Raw genomic sequence first — 17,723 nt, forward strand, 5'->3', positions numbered from 1 at the left:
TGGATGGCTAGAGTTACCTGGAAAGGTTGACAGTTGTGAAATAGTTTTCTATAAAGGGTAAAAAGGGTTGCAGTTGAGACTTCGAACGCAAGCAACCCATAAGCAAGCATTTAACAGTACTGTCTCCCTGTTTAACAGATGCTTTGTTTACATGTTAACCTATCACAACATTCAGCGTGCTCTGTTAAATTTCCATCCCGAGAGAGAGTGAGATAAAAAGAGCGCGAGAGAGCGCGCCCATCAATCTAAATGTTATGGCATGTAAAAGCAGCTGCTGCTGCTGTTAATGGCCCGTTTGGCGCTCAGCGCCATGAATTTGAAATGTTAATGAGCCGTTGGATGCCACGTTAACAGACTGCTAAAAGCCACGGCGTGCAGTTTATGGGGCTCATGTGTGTGGCAGGGCCGTGCATGTCTGTGCATGTCCATGTTTCCGGGCTAACATACTCATTGGGTGATTCGGCCCTCCAAATGGGGCTGTTAACCGAACTTGAGTGTTATGGATGGTTAAGGTTGAGTAACGCTTGATGTCTCCATTATGTATTCAAATATTCCTCGCAGCCCATGCCTCATTTCCTGAATGACCTTTCATATCTTGAATGTTAAATGAGCACCGAAAAACTATCATTAATAAAAGCTCAAGCGTGGGCACTCCCCCTTTAATCAAGAAGCGCTGGGCTTCCTGTGTCCCATGTTAATTTGCATTATTTGCGGCACAAAAATGCTGTTAACATTGTCATAATTAGCCTACGTGCATGGCATTTGAACCTTTTAAATGGGCTCCACTCCCCCCATTCCGTCTGGCATTTCAATTGACGACCACTAACAGGGCCCTGCACCTGCTGTGCTGCTGGGGAAAGCCCTGTGGCTGCCGTTGCCACTGCTAACCATTCTCTCTCTCTTCCTCTCGCCGTCTGTCCGCTCAAACTCGCTCTCTGGCTATTTTGATGGCCTCTGTAATTGCTTAAGTACAGCCAAATTGAATTATGTTAACAGAAGCGCACGCGGCTCTTTGAGCATGAGCAACAGCGATCATTCTCTCTCCCTCTCTCTGCCTCGCTCTGTTAAGCGTGGTAAACAAATGTTTCCCTCTCTTTCGCTGGCTCTGTTTGTGACCGAGGCGACCTCGCCAGGTGGCGAGGAAAGCGAATCCAGTTATTTTCGAAATTTCCCAGCGAGTGGTTGTGCGCAGCGGATGAGAAAACTCAGCAATTTGCTTCTCAGAGCAAGAGCCAAACATTACGGAAAAATATGCGAATATAAAGCGAGATTTAGCATCGAAAGTGCTTTGAAAACAGTAAAGTGAAATACAGTACAGTACATTGAAACATCAGATTACAACAGTGCAACAGTACAGCAGTTCAGCATTAAATGTGTGCACAAAAAAACAAAAAAAAAAAAAAACAGTTGAGTACAGTGAAACAGCGGAACCATCCGAAATATGTAAATGAAACATTATAATCATAAAACGCGGTTTCACAGCAAAGGGCATTCATATGCAAATCCGGTCGCACAGCCACAGCGCGGTCCCTAAAACAGCTCCGAATAACAGTTAAGACCCAGCAAATGCCGGAAAATAATTTACGTATTAAATCAAAACACACGTAGAATTCCAGGCGCTGCTCTTTCTCTCTCCGTTGGAGACGAGCCGGCTTTTGCAACCGGAAAACAACAATTTTTTTTGAGTGGACCCTGCGAGACGCCTGCCGTGTTACGGTTACGCTTTACAGCTTACGTTGCGGAGAGAGTCTCAGTGTCTCAGTGCCTCAGTGTTTGTGTGTGCGGTTGTGTGTGTGTAAGGACACGTAATGTGTGCCGCAATTTAAATTTCAGTCCTATGCAAATACTCGTACAATTGGACGAACATCGTGTGTAGGAGTGTGGATAAACGTAAGCCCTAACAAAGGGACTTAACGTGCGATTTCTAGAGCAGACGATAGTCGCCGCCGAGCGTTACCGATATACATAGCTCCAGATTCAGCTACAACTCCATCTCCCGAAAGAAGCTCCATTATCCAGGTAAGTTCTGTAAATGATGTATTACCTGTACTTTGGTGAGGAGAAGGAGGTTAGTGTGTCTGCATGTATGTGTGCAGGGATCCTGTGGCGGCACTTGCGGTTGCTGTGTGTGGCATGTTAAGTGCAATCCATTATACAGATATGTGCCCTTCCCTGCACATGCAGGTTGCATAGCGCCCCTCCCCCCCCACGCTGCCGCCTCATCACACTCTCCGACCATCGCTTTCTTGATGGTCCCTCCCCATCTTTGTCTTGTGTGTGTGTGTGTGTGTGTGTGTGTGAAGTGTGTGTTTTTGGTTACCACAAAGCTTGGTTCTCTCTCTCTCCTTCTCTCTTGAAGATACTATCGGCAACTAGAAGGAGAGGAGGCAGCGGCAGATGCAACCTCTCTCTCTCTCTCTCTTAATGCATCCATCAACTTCAATGGAATGCCATTCAATCAGAATTTCCTTCCTTCCTTCGTCTCTCTTTTTGCGCCGTTTTGCATTTTCGTGCAGTTTTGCCACAAAGGAAAATGAGAAAAATTCCTGCCACTAAAAGCGGGAAAAATTGCTGCAGGTGCCACAGAAAAGTTGTACACTCTTCCGTGCACCCGAAATTTCAACTTATGGAATATGGAAATTGTTAAGATAAAGTTTTTGTTGCAGGAACCGCACCGAATTGAACATATTTGTTAACCCAGTTCTGAGTTGTTGAGGCAGAGTGTCTGTTGGGTGGGCGCTGTGCTGAGCTCTGCTGTGCCTCAAGTTTTGATTCGGGGCAAGTTTTCCGAGACAAGAATATGATAGCTTAATTGGAATAGCCGGAGAGCCAGAGAGCCAGAGACCCAGAGCCAGAGCAACAGTAATTAAAAGTTTTGTTGGGGGATATTGTGGCGAAAAGTTGAAGAAAGAAACCCGCCCCGATAGAGCCCCTCACAGAAATGCACAATAGATTCGGGAAAAGGGTTTGCCTGTGTCACCCCTATATGATCTTTTGCTAGCTAATAATATTTGTGTGCCCATTCTTTCCTTTCCTGATGCACCCCTATACGATCTTTCCCATTCCCTCGCCATTCGCGTTCCTTATGCATATATGTATATGTTTTCTACCCCTATTTCGCGTGCCTATGATCTAATTTCGATCTCCTTTCCTGGCCGGCAATTGAATGCCGCAATTGATTGATTCGATTCGATTACATTCGATTCCATTCGAAGGCTAATGAACCGCAATAAAATTCATTTGGACTACTTACAATTTCGTCTTTTCCTCTGGGTTTCTCCTCTGCTTTTCCATCGCTTCCCCCACCCACCGCCTCCTTTCAATTGAATTTTTTTTTAATTACAACAAAAACATTCAAGAATTTTCCATTTTCCTCTACCACTATTATATTGAAATATTTTACTCTCCCTCGCGCCTGTCATAAATATTTTAACAGGAGAGCAACGCAAATATTTTAACCATAAAAATTGGCAAGCAAACGGAGGGTGGGGGCGTGGGCGGGGGCGGAATCGACCAAAAAACGAAGAAATCCTTTTTTATTGCAAGCTATAGATAGATGTGGTAGCGGGAAGGGGTGTGCAGGGTAGCGGGGCAGCGGAGCAGCGGTGTGTATAAAAGATACAAAAGAAAACGCATTTTCCAAAATATTTACACAGAAAAAATGAACAACAGAATAAACGAGAAAGAAAATAAAACTAGAAAAAAACGGCGGGAAAAGCACAAATAAAGAACAAATAAAATATGAAAAAAAAGGAGGCGTCAGGCGGCAGCACGAAGCACGAACAGGAGCTGGAACAGGAGCAGGACCAGTAGCAGGAGATATATTTTATTTTTCGGCTACAATTTTTGTCGCCCTGCGATGTCCTGTGTGTGTGTGTGTGCTTTTGTATCTGTGTGAGCTGCAGTAAATAAATATACGCGTATCTCTGATGGGGATTTATGGCAATGAGAGACAGTCCCCCACTGGCCCCCACTGGCCCCCTGGCCCCCTTGATGCTGGCCTAGGACTTAAATAAATGATAGATTGAAATTTATATAGCCTATGGCACCCCGCCAGTCCCCGTCCTAGTCCTAGCAGCCCCCTCTATACTGCTCCTCTCCCCACTCGCCGCCCACCGCTCACCGCTCGCCACTCATATTGCACATTTTTAAGGACAATTTCGATGGGTTCTGAGAGCGTTAGAAATAGGTAACAAAATCCTGCTAAAAATCCCATGATGTATCAATGATATGCATATTCCCATTCCAATTTAGTTGCTGTAAATGCCAGAGAATGCCAGAGGAAAAGTGAAATTTTCAATAACATTATATCAGGGGTGAGTGGGGGATGGGGCTTTTGCGGCCCAGAGATACGAGTATGTATGATAATTCTTATTGAAATATTTCAACATTTCAACATATGAAATGTTTGTAAATTATTTGCATTGATTGAAAAATCACTTTCAAATGCCATTCCACCGCTCCACCGCTCCACCGCTCCACCGCTCCTCCGCTCCACTACTCCAGTGCTCCACCACTTGCAGTTTAGATTGCATTTCCATTGATACATACATACAGATATTTACACAATTCTCCAACAACAATGTTTCATAATTAATTTTTGTGCTTTGCTTTCCTAAACCAAAGCCAGAGGCGGTGCAGGGGCAGGCGCCTCCCCCTTTTACCGCAAATTCAAAATGCAATAACAAAAGTCCAGCAGTCCCACAGCAGCCAGCAGGCAGGCAGCAGGCAGGCAGGCAGGCAGGCAGCAGGCCGTCAGTCAGGCAGCATGGAATTATTCGTACTGTGCTTGTTGTTTTCCTCCAATAATAAAAGCAAAAATCCAATGCAATTTATATGAGCCAATTGGCCAGAGAGTGCGAATGAGAGAGAAAGAGAGAGAGAGAGCCTCTACAATGGGAATTTTTCGGCTGTGGAAATGCAATATCCCAGGTAAAATTATTATTAATTTTAATGAAAACGAAAAGCAGATTCCCAATACCAAACAAAACACAAAAGGATTGTTAATATGTAATTCTGGTAATGCTCCACGCAACGATAGAGAATCAGCAATCGAGAATCGAGTATTCGAATCGCAAAACCAAAATCACCAGAAAGGGGCCAAAAAGTACCGAAACGGAACATAAATTGCAAAAATGTTGCAGCCCCACAATTTGGATCTTTAAAATCGATGCAGGGATAGATGTGGTTTTCCTGCAATACATTTTAAATATCCAGAGTGTTGAAAATGTGCCAGTTAGGAGAAGGATCTGTGAAAAGTACCCAAAAGCTGCAGATACAATAGTTATCCTTAAAGTGATGGCATTTGGGAAGCTAGAAGAGATATTTTTCTTTGAATATGCATCTGAAATGATTACGGAATGATTCCCCCCCCCCCCCAGAGGTAGCCACAATGCATGGCCCCGTAGATAAATTTCCCATCAAATTGTTTCTCTGGTTATTTGCACCACACACAAAAGCAACCATGTGGCAGGAGGATGCTCTGTCTCTGTCTCTGTCTCTGTGGCTGCTGACTGTAAAATTAATTTCATATGGCAAATGGCTAAGAAAAATGTTTTGCCACACAATCTATGAGGATTATTTTCCATCAGACAGAGAGGCACACACACACACACACACACACACACACAGTGAGAGATACGGGAGAGGGGAAGGGATACAAATAGAATTCCAAAAATGCTAAATAAGATGCCTCCACACATATCCAACAAAAACCCCAAGAACAGAGACGAACCAGAAGCTTCAATAAATAAATACTCCTTTACTCCTGTGTGTGGCATGGGGGCATGGGGGCATGGGGGGGGGGGGGCCCAACGATCCTTTCGGATACTCTCGGAGTCGTCTCGTTTAATTTTGGGAAAGCGCACTCAAATGTTAATTTCATTTCCCGTTCGCCTTTTGTCTGCAATTCTCTTCACCTTCTCCGCCTCTGTCGGTCTCCTTCTCTGCCTCTGATATGTATAAAAAAAAAAGATGATATTCGTATTTAATTTCAATTTCAAAGGATTTTCCATGTATTTATTCAAGGACTTTATCTTAAGCATAAATTACGGGCCAACGAACGAACGAACGAGCGAGCGAACGGGTGCGGGCTCCATTTGGCTTTTCCGTGCCCGCCTCTGGCTTTCACCTACTTTCTCTCTAGGTAGCAGTGCCTCTTCTCCGGGAATCCCCAGTCCAGGCCAAACATTGTCTGAGTCTCTGTCTCTGTCTCCGTCTCCGTCTCTGAGTCCGACTCTGACTCTGGCATGGCTCTGTTTCTGTTGCTGCTGCACGGGGGGCACGGTCTCGGGCTGGTGCTCCTGCTCCTGCTCCTGCTCCTGGTCCCGCCTGTGTTTGCCAAACTGTGGCTTCCAGGTTATCCTTCTGTGTCTCTCGCCGCTTCTCCTTCCCTCTGGCAGAGTCCTTGTCTCGTGCTGAACGTCGTGTGCATTTGGTTTTCATTTACATATGAAGCTCCTTAATAATCCTTTTGTGCACAGGGGACACAGTCGGGACACAGACACAGACACAGCCACGGACACACACAGAGCAGAGCAGAGCAGAGCGGAGTGCCATGCCCGTGCCCGTGTCGCACACGTGCGTACAAGGAAATGTTTAAATATATGCAAATCTAGTTAAGTGTAATCATTTAGCACAAGCAAGAATAAAGAAAAAAGTGGCCCGGGTCCTTCAGCATCCTGCAAAAAGTTGCCACGCAAATTAGAATTTGAATGCATTTAACAGACGCGCACACACGCACACAAAAAGGACCTTATACCACAATGGCCAGGCGATAATAAAGTTATAAATGGTTCATTTCATGTCCTCTGTTCTGTTCCACCGCCCCCCTCAATACAAAAAAAGTGTCGCCTACTTCTTTTGGGGTTTCAATCAGATGAAGAGATTCCGATCAGAGAGGGATCTTAGAGAGACTCTGTGAAATGTGAGTTCTACAATGGTTTGTTCTCCTATGAACATTAAATATCTCTACAAATCTTGAATTTATTCATTAATACCCTTAATGCCTTGAGTGCCCCTACTCGGGCGCAGTTCTGGCTCTGGCTCTGCCTCTGGCTCTTGCAGCTTCAGCAAACACAACACTCCAGACAGAACCACTCGTACGCATCCCATTACCAAGTGTAAATAATATAAAAAAATTGCTAAAGAATCCATTAACGCTTTGTGGCATTGCATTTAAGCCGTTGCATCGCCTCCTGCATATCCTGGAGCTGCTGCTGCTGCTGCTGCTGCTCCTCTGACTAACGAGCGGCGGCGTTAGTTTAATTTCTAGAGCAACCCAACAACTGAAGGAATGGAAAAAATTCCATCCATAATGAATGCAAATGCTTTTGCGCTCATAATTTCATCATCATCATCACCCAAGCGGCATCCTCCTCATCATCATCATGATGATGATCATCAGCAGGGCTCTCCTCTACTCTCCTCTCTCTCTCTCTGATTTCGCTGTGTGTGTGTGTGTGTGTGTGTGGGTTTGTGTGTTCCCTCTGTGGTTTGGCAGCCAGGACACAGTTTCGTGTGTCTGCAACGGATATGAGGCAAAGGCATCAGAAACAGAGGCCGACACCGAAGCGCACAGCATAGAGCGCATCAGAGCGGGAAAGAGGCTGGGCTGGCGGCTGGGAAAAGCGGAGTAGAGCAACGAAGTTGGTTGCCTATTTTCAAAAACACGGCATAAGGATAACAACCTCTTAACCCAGTTTTGTGCAATCCAACTGCAGGCAGAGGCAGAGGCAGTGGCAGTGGCAGACAGAGACAAAGAGAGAGAGAGGAGGTGAGAGGCGGCAGTCTGCCACAGATACAGATACTCTCTGCTGCTGAGAGGCTCTAGCTCTAGCTCTAGCTTGGGCTCTGGCTCTGGCTCTGACTCTGGCTGTGGCTCTGATTCTGATTCTGAGGGTCGGGTCCGACGGCGTAGAGGGGCGTATCCTTGTGCATTTGCTGGGTCCTGGGCTACCCATTTTAAATTGAACTGTGCGCATTTAAGCGTAAACTGACAGCTTGGAAAATCGAAAGCAAAAATAAATTGTCTAGTGAACTTGGTGGTCCATGGCCCAGGCACAGGCACAGGCGAAGGCACAGGCACAGGACCAGGCCATGGCACGACACAGCTGAGCTGATTGTAGCCTTTGGGCTTAGTGTCAGCCGGCAGCAAGCGGCAAGCGGCAAGCGGCAAGCGGCAGGCAGCAGGCAACAGGAAGCAGCCGGGGTGCAAAGGACAGTGGCAGGAAATGGCTGGGCTGGCTCTCTCTCTTTCTCGCCCGCTGCTCAGAGTGGTGTCTGTCTGTCTTTGGCTATTAATTGAAATTCGTTGTGCTTACAGCCTCCCGCCGCCTCCCGCCGCTGCCTGCTCTGGCCAGAAAGTTTTAAAAGCTCAGAGACCCTGCTCCTCGGTGCGTAGTAGGCCTTGAAGGACATTACCAGCAGCAGGCAACAAAACTTGTCGCCTCAGACTCGGCCCACAGTCCCTATTCCGACCAGGAGCGACCCTCTCAAATAGCATTTGCATATATATCATCTCGTATATCCCTTTTGTCCGAGCTCTGGCACACGGTGTGTTAAAACTTTGTCCCTTTCCCTGCTCACGAGATTTGCATAGAGCGAGGGTTATGCGGTATGCGTGTGCGTGTGTGCGTGTGTGTGTGAGGGACCATATATCAGTCGTCCTTCAAGGGAAAAACTAACTCTCTCTGATAACCGGTTTTTGGGCCTGGGCCTGGGTCTCCGCGTCACGCTTTGGGGTTACCCTCTGGACAGCCTCCTGGCTGCTTGTTAGAGAGAGGTAAACACAATCTGAAAGTAATCCTAACCAGCCAACTGGCAATTGTAAACGAATTCGGTTTGTTTGGTTTTGGATTGGAGCGCACCATATCCAGATTCGGATCCAGATACAGATGCAGATCCAGGGGCAAGGACTCGTTTTTAATTAAGAAATTTCGGGTGAAGAGTTAATGAAGCATGAATGAAGCCCGTTCCACGAAGGGTGAGAACTTGTTCTTGATCCTAAAAACAAACATTAATTGTATCTAACATTCACTCAATTTTGATCTGTGATCAGTTTGATATATAGTTTTTGAAACACTTTGGAGGACTGATCATAAGGGATCTTTTATATATTTCTATATTTGTGTTTTACTAAAAAAAGTGCGGTTTTCTGGGATTTTGGCAGATTCATCTTTCTTATTCATTAAAAATACCACACAAAAATTAAATTATGTATAGAATACAATATCGAAACAAAGTAAGTAAAAATGTTTGTTTTTTATTGAATTTCAAATTATTTATTTTCGAGCCTAACCTCAATTTCCTCCCACATAACCTCACTTTCCATACGTATTTAACCTCAACGGCTTTCTGTCTGTCTTCGTCTTCGTTTTTGTGTTTGTTTTTATTTTTGTTTTGAAGCACGCACTGGCTCTGGCACTGGCTCTGGCACTGCTGCAAGTGCAATCGCCGATTCCTCCATAATACACGCTCAGCCCAGAGACGGGTACTTGCCATGTCAGCAATGAAATCGAAAAGTTGCCAATGCGCTCACCTGCTGCTCCTTCTGCTGCTCCTTCTGCTGCTGCTGCTCCACCACCAGGTGCACCAGGACTTGTACAGAGGTTTTCACGGATAGTTTTTGGCCAAAGTTCTGTGTGCCCAGCAGGGGTGCCAGTGGGCGGCAGCAAAAAACTTTTTCACAATGCCTTTTTACATATTGGGACTCCCCACCCACTGCCACCCACGCCCACTTCTGGCTCATTTCTTTTGCTACTTTTGCTACTTAAAGTTTGCTTTTTGTCTTTGGAGTTGAGAGATACATATGTACATACGTATATATACCCACCCACCTCCATCTTTGCTCCTTCCCTGCTCACCTCTCTTCTTTCTGCGGAGGAGTCTCAAAGGGAAAGCTCTGCTCCGGCTCCGGCTCCGGCTCTTGGGCTTGGGCTTGGGCTCTTTTGCTATCCAAATTGCGAGCAAATTAATTGAACGCAAAGAAATGCAGAAGGCAAACACAGAGACAGAGCAAAGCCAGGAGGAAAGGAAGGACTGAGATGACGTTGAAACTTCTTCTTCTACTATATACCTGTCTGCAGGACCCTGTCCTCATCCTCGTCCTCATCCTCGTCCTCGTCCTGGTCCTGGTCCTGGTCCTGGTCCTCTTCTTCTGGTTGATATCCCGACCAACTTGCTTGTTAAATTTAAAACGCTTACCAGTCTGGTCTGTGCTTTCCACCTGGGGGAAAACCCTAAGCGTAGCAAATAGAAAGAGCTGAATGGAGCGCTGGGAGCAAAGGTTACGACTAGGGGATGCTCTAGCCAAAGGTTGGGGACTTTTCGGATCTACAGAAAACGAATGAGAGAAGGAAGAGGGCAGACACGCTCGATAGCTTGTTAGCTACGTTTCGGTTAGATTTCTGCCTTTGGGGTAGGAGTGAAAAATCCTTTCTAGATGCTTTCCTTGCCAGCACCAATCGATTACGAGTGGTAAATGTTGTTCTAGTGTTACCTCAGTTCTGCAGCTAAACGCTTAACCAATCGACTCTGTGTATTTGCTACCCTGCGGTTTAAACTACAGAAAAAATGCTCAAAGTTTTTGCCACTCATTTTTTAACACGCAGTCCTTGGGCTTCTGGTGCGAAGCTCCCACTTTTTTGGTCTCGTCTCTGGTTCTCCTTCCGTTTCCATCACTCTGGCTCAGGCCCAGGCCCAGGCCCAGGCCCCACTGCTAATCCAGGACAATAAGTGTTTGTCGTTGGGATTTAGACAATTATTCACGTTAAGTTGACGTCTGAGACGGGGAGCCCAGGCAACTGACAGTTGCGATTCGCCTGCCTCTCTCTCTGCGACTGCCACTGGCTCTGCCTCTGCCTCTGACTCAGAGTCCTACCTCTGCCCCATTTCTGGATGGAGTCTCTGGCTCTACAGTTTTGTAATTTCTTCAACGTTTCAATTTGTCCCGGTCTGGATTTTGCTTCTCTCTTATTTTTGGTCTCGTTTATTTTCGTTTTTTTTTTTTTTGTATTTCCAGGTTATTTCTGAGGATTTCTGCCACTGGGGCCGGCTGCGGTGGGGGGTGGTGGTGGGCGTGGGCACACGCAACATTTTGTATTATAAGCGCATTTGGGTTTTAAGGTGTCAGCAGCCGAGGGACCCGGGACTCGGGACGCGGGACTCGACTCCGCGCGTTGATATGTCATCTGGAAATAATTTTTATTTATTCGTTCGTTCGTTCGTTCGTTGGCCCCGCGCCTCGAGCGCTAAGCCGTCTGGCAATTTTACGATGACATTCGAGGGATTTTCGTTTGCTAAATTTGCAATATACATTTTTCATACTGAAAGAAACGAAACGCAAGAAACGCAAGAAAGAAAGCTCTGCGCTTCCGCACCCACTCGAAGCGCTTTATATGATTTCGTCGCCTCAATAAAACAAAAAACCGAAAAAAAAACCCCCAAAGGGAACTCCATACTGAACTCTCTCGCTCTCTGTCTCCTTCTATCGCATGACCCCCACACGGGATGTGTGTGTCCGGGCACCCCCCTCGGTACTGGTCCTGGTCACGTACGGAACATAAAAGTATTTACAAATAATATTTCCATATGGTAAGACGTGACAAAGACTCAAATTAGCGATGGAACGTTTATCTTCCAATGAAGGGGGGGGCAGCCCCTACTCCCCCACCCCACCGCCACCTACCAGCAGCTGGCCATATATGTAGAAGTCTGGCCATAAACAAACATCGGGGAAATATCCTCGTAAACATCCAATGTCGAAGTGGCCCATAGAAAATATATTTCCCTTATTTTTGCCCATAATTTTAATGCCACGGATTGAAGCTTTTTCTGTGTTTTTTCTTTTCTTTTTTTTTGTGTGTGTTTGTGCGAAACTTTCGGTCCGAGCCGAGATGGAGTGTTTAGGCCATTAATTTAATTTTATGTTTGATTTTGTGTACGTTTTTTTACCTTCCTTCCATTTTTTATATATATTTTTTTTGGTTTTTTTGCTTGTTCGAAATTATTTTGTTTGGCACTTTTAATGGCCTGCATTTGGCGGCGGCGGCGGCAAAGTTATTTTTTTTTTTCGGGAACTTAGGAACTTTAATGACGACCCAAATTGGTGTCCGGGATTTTGTTCGGGCGGGTATATACTTATTGGAAGGACTGTGGACTGCCTTTGAGATTGAGGTTTGATTGAGGGAAAGTGAAGTTGCAAGGAAATACGTACATAATTTGAATGGAGTTCGGTTTATGGTCCTGGGATCCCGCTTCAGTTATCTTTTAACAAGAGATCTTCTGCTGAACAAAACTGTGGCCATTCGAGCGATCCTCGCCAAGAAGTAGTCAAAGTTGTGGCATCATTAAGCCGCATTTATGATCCTCACATCGTTAAGCCAACGCCAGGGAACACAACCTGCCTCTGGGCATCCACCGATACCGCCCTTGCCACCACTCCACACAATTTTTTATGCGCCTATCAATGTCTACGACTAGCAGCAGTTTCTTTTCAGGCTCGGAGCTGCTCCTCCTGTGGGGCAACCTTTGGAAACACTTTTAATTGCTTGAACTTATTAAACAGCTGCCACTGCAGCACCAGACCCTGCCCCTGCCCCTACGCCTGTCCCAGCCCCTGGCCACCAGCAAGAACTTTTAGTATTTGCTTCATATCCTTCAAGACAAAAAATACAACAACAACAACAAAAAAAAATAGCAACAGCAACAGAAACAGAAGAAGGAAAACTCTTCTCCGGGCTGCATAGACAAAGACAAAGACCCAACGACTTGGCTTAAGGTCAGCAACTTTTATTTCTTGGCCAACACTTGCCGATCCCAAGGAGCCCCAGCCTCAGTCCCGTCTGAAGTGGCTAAAAGCAGCGCTCGCTGTCCCATCCTCTAAGCCCCATCCTCACTCCATCCATCGCTCGTCTCCGTCTCCGTCTGCTTATCTTTTCCTTTCCTTTCCGCCCCCTCGCCCTCCTCCACGGTGCTTTTTCCCCGTCTTTCGCGCTGTTGTTGCGCTCATTTTATTGTTCTTGGCCTGGCCAACACCAGAGTCCTCTCTACGGCTGCATTTTGGCATTTTGCAGCATTGGTTTTTTTTTTTAGTTTTTGGTTTTTATGTTTTTTTTTTAGTTTGAAGTTTAATGCCAGAGTCGTGCCTCATATTTCGACGATGGAATACAATAGACGATGAAACAACAGCGACAACAACAACGTTCAACTAAGGCGTGCCAGAGGGGCGGAGGTGTGTGTGTGTATCTTTTTTTTGTTTTTATATACCCTATTTAGTGGGTATTACGATCTTCCAGAGAAGAAATCGGATTTTTCTATCATTTAATTTGGAATAATACAATATTCGGGTAGGAAACCGTATAGTTTTCAAGATAGGAGCTTGATTGTATTATTTATTATGCCTTTTTTTTGTGTTATTTAATTAAATATTTATTGCATTTTATTAGATATTTTATTTAACAGTCTTTGGCATGCTGATTCATGTTCCTGTCCAAATTCAGACTTACTAAAAAATTAATTTTATTTTTATAAATATGTAAATGTTATTATTCGGTTTTAGAGAATTTTTTATTTTTCTTTTAATTTAATTTTTATTTAATATCCTCCTACTTTTTAAATTATTTTTGTTTTCTTGATATTTATTTTCATTTATGGTCATTAATTTTTTTGCGGCTATTTTAAATTTTTAAATTAAAAAATGTATGTATTACCATTTTTTGTTTAAAATTTGTTTACCTTTGGTTTTATTCTATGTATTTTATGTGTATTATGGGTCTCGTTTTAATCAAGTTTTTTTGTATTAGATCCCCCTATATCATCGGTGGAAACCGTTATCCTTGACAAACTTCTTCAAGGGAACAATCTCTCACGCCGAAAACTAAATCCAAATGTTGTCACATGTGCGATCCATTCTCAGAAGAGTCTTTTGGGGGGAAAATTGCTTTGCTCTTCCTCGAACAGATCGTTCTGTGAGGGCATCTAAGCCAGCGCCTTCGCCTAGCTGGCATTCCTTTCCTTTTTCGTTTTTTTTGTTGTTTTTTTTTGGGTGCTGTACAAGTAGTCGACGAACGCTTTTGGTGGTGGCTACACGGCTACAGCTTCAGATACAGCTTCAGCTTCAGCTTCAGAGCTACAGCTCGGTCTTCGGTCTTGGGTTTTTGCTTTTGCTTTTGCTGGGTTGGTAATCCGCCTCACTTTAGCACTTGAGCGGCATCTCCTCACTCTCAGTTCCTGCCCGTGCCCGTGCCCGTGCCCCTGCCACAGCCACAGCCGCTGCCGCTGCGTGCCTCCCCCATTGTCCGCTGCAGATTGAGCAAAAGTTGTTGCCGTTTCGTTCGTTCGTTGTTTGGCTGCCAGCTTGCCAGCCTCTGGGAAGTGTGAACATTTTGGGCAACACTCCACAGCGGCTGCCCCTGCCCCTGCCCGTGCCCCAGCCGCTGCCACGTACCCCTTGGTCCGAACCGTTTCCCATGATCTCCTGCCTGCTCTCAGCTCTCAGCTCTCGCGGCTCAAAAGGTGTTGGTAATGATGATTTTGAATTATTCATGATTCACGACGATTGAAATTATTTGCGCGCGTTGGTTCGTTCGCTCGTTCGTTCGTTCGTTGGTTGTTAAAGTTTTGCTGGCCGCCGCGTGTTGCAAGGAGTCGGAGCTGGAGTCGCACTTATAAGGCTGAAGAAGCAACAATAGCCGCGGCAGCGTCAGCAGCAGCGCCAGATTTGCGAGGGGTGTGTGTGTGTTCCTGTGTCTTGGTGCTCAGTTTTACCTTTTCGCTTTATGTTAAATCATTCAAATTGAACAAAAAAAAAAAAAAAAAAACACACACACAACACAATAACAGAGCAACAAAGCAACAGGAACAGCTGAGGACCTGGTAGGACATGCACTGAATGTGCGGTGCAGAGGGACGGGGACCACAGGGGTTAGAATGTTCTCAGGGGATGCGATGCGATGGGATGGGATAGATGGTTAGCTGCTAAGCTGGGTGCGATGAGTAGATGCTTCTTTGGATGTGCTCGGGAATGGGATTTGCCACATTCGGGCCGCACTGCTTTGCCGCTTTTCAGAGCGGAGCGCGTATAATGTGTGGCATTGACATGGGGCAAGGCAAGGCCTGACAAGGCCTATCAAAAGTAGTGCTCTCGGTTTTTGGTTTTGTTTTTTTTTTGTTTTTTTCGCAGCTGATTCCCTGAACAAACGAAATGTCATAAATGTTGATCTCTGTTCATTTGAACGTTTCAATTTGGCTTTGGATAATGCAGTTTTGGATTATCGGCAGAGAGAGAGAGAGAGAGACAGAAGAGGGAGATAGGGTGCAGGGAGGGTTAATGTTAATCCGGGCTAGGAGTTAATTGGGAAATTCATGTAGATACTATCTATGGGGTATAGGATGAAAGAGATCTGGCTTGAAGGAGTAGATCGATTGAAAAAGACCCCCAAATACTCGACTCTCTCGCTTTATAGATGATTCATACAGAAGGCTGATTCGTAGCCCAAAAACTATTCCTATCCCCATGGAGTTTTCCACCTTTCTGCCTTTTTCCTTGTTCCATTTTCCGCTCATTCAGCATTATACCAGCGCCCCCTTCCCCCTTCACCGCCATGCTTCTGCTGCCCTGATGGGTTGGTTGCCAATTGGCACTGGGGATTGGGGATTGGGGATTTGGTCAAAGTCATTTTGCGCATTTTCAATTTGGCCAAAAACTTTCGTTTCGTTTCGTTTCCATCTCTGGAGAGAGAGATAGAAAGAGAGGCAGGGAGAGAGAGAGAGAGAGCTTCTCGCTTTGGCTCTGGTGCAGGTTCTGGGGCTGCTTTTGTAGTCTTAGCGCATTCAGGCTGCTAATTAGGCGGCATTAAGATTGCTAACCCCCCCCACTACCCCACTACCCCTCTCCAGTCCACTGTGGACCCCTCGTGGCTCCACTCCTGTAAGCGCATTAGATGCTTCAGTTGTGACGTTTTTCGTTTGGGGCACAAAGTCAAAACGAGAAAATAAATGCCAATAATTTGGGTTTCCCTCGCTCAAAACCAATCACCACACACACACAGTGACTGCCAGCAGTCTTTTGCCCTTTTTCGAATGGCCAAAAGCAGTGGGGGGGGGGGGGTGGGGGGGGGTTGGATGAGTGGGAGGTAGTTTTTCCTCTATTTTGGAAAGGCTAACGAACTATTTTCACAGAGAGACGAAGACGAAGTCGCACTCGAAGCCGAATGCTGTTTAAGGGGGCCAACAGGAAAAAAGTGCAAGCCAGGCCAAAAAGAAGTAGAAAATCAAAGGAGGAAAAAGGTTTACCCTCCTTCCCCCCTGTTGTTGTTGTTGTTGGTGTGTTTGCTACGTGCACACAAACTTAATTTGAAGTTAAAATGTAGCGCCAAGTGGCAGAAGGATGAACCTGAGAGCAAGGGGGCAGGGACGATGCCAAGTGCCTTCACCGAGAGGGCTCAAAACGGGTCTCATCTTGGCTTTTATGATCGAGTTAATTTGAATTTTCAACAAGCCATCAGCTGAGACAAAAAGATTTGCTTCCTGGCATTCAACAGGAGAGTCCCGCCCCCAGTCCTCTCAACCCTTTTTCCCCAGCCCCGCCGCACCGCCCCAGCCGCCCCACCGCCCTGCGTACTCGACTCTCTGTTGATTCCACTTTGAAAAGTATTTTCCAGCCGCATGTGTCTGGTATAACTTTTGGTTGCTCCTGTGGTTTCCGCCCCCTCCCCAGCCCCCCCACACCTTTTTGAGGTCTTTCGTTTTTTTTTTTTTTTTCGGTGGATCCTGGAGAACGGTTTTCGTACGTGTCCCGTGTGTGTGTGCATAGGATTTTCAATGCCTCCCCCTCCCCCTCTCTGGCTATTGATTTTTTTTATACAATACATAAATTTCTGTGTGCTTCCTTCATTTTTTTCTTTTTTTTTTGCTGCCTTTCGTGTCCATCTGATTGGTTGCTCCTGCGCCTGCATCCCAGGTCTTTGTCATCATCCACTCTATACATATATATCTAGTCGTACATATATGTATGTACGTACATATGTAGCATCAGATTCGATTATGCGATTTAATCTGATTTCGCACAAACGAATGATTCAAATGCAAATAACACAAACACACATCCCCCCCCTGCAGGGGGAGGGGCATAGAATTTTGAGTTTTCCTTGGTACTCCGTTTTTTTTCCCCCCTTTTTCTTTTTGTTCGTTTCGGTTAATAGCTTTCGATATATAACAAGCAGATGAAAGCAAAAAGATTTGCATTACAAAACAAGCGACAGGTAGGGCCAAAAAAGGGGTTAAGGATTCCTCTGTGGGGGGAGTGGCAGGTGGGGTGGGGGGGGAAAGGGTTGGCCTGAAATCGGTTTAGGGGTAAGCCTCGGGTAAAGTCAGGCCAGGACCAGGACCGAACCAGGACCGAACCAGGACATACAATTAGTGTGATGGGGTTGGGTTGTCAGATGCAAAGTTGATTGGGTTGCGGTTTGTCTGTCTGTTTGCCAAGGCAACTTGGGGGGAGGATGGGCAAAGGGGGGGCTCTAACAAAGCCGGGTTAAGCTCAATTATAATGGCTTACATATGGGGACTTTTAGTTAAACGCATTTCGGTGGAATTTCAATTTGAATTCAAAGCGAAACGTTCAATTCGGCAAAGGATAAAGGATAGCAGACGTGTAAGGAATACTGGAATACCATTTGATTGAAAATGAAGAAAGAACTGGCAATCAGAGGAGACTCCAATTA

At 45.6% G+C, this 17,723-nt stretch overlaps 1 protein-coding gene across 1 annotated transcript in view; it reads left to right on the top strand.

Annotated features, from left to right (window-relative positions):
• Positions 1 to 1,166: 1,166 nt before the first annotated feature.
• The window catches only part of LOC108152656 (MOXD1 homolog 2), a 126,480-nt gene continuing 109,923 nt past the window's right edge, over positions 1,167 to 17,723 (top strand). Inside the window, exon 1 of the mRNA XM_017282150.2 lies at positions 1,167 to 2,019. The gene's annotated coding sequence lies outside the window, so the exon portion shown is untranslated. The remainder of the gene's footprint in view (positions 2,020 to 17,723) is intronic.

Source organism: Drosophila miranda, chromosome XR, assembly GCF_003369915.1.
Source record: "Drosophila miranda strain MSH22 chromosome XR, D.miranda_PacBio2.1, whole genome shotgun sequence".
NCBI classification, from domain to species: domain Eukaryota; kingdom Metazoa; phylum Arthropoda; class Insecta; order Diptera; family Drosophilidae; genus Drosophila; species Drosophila miranda.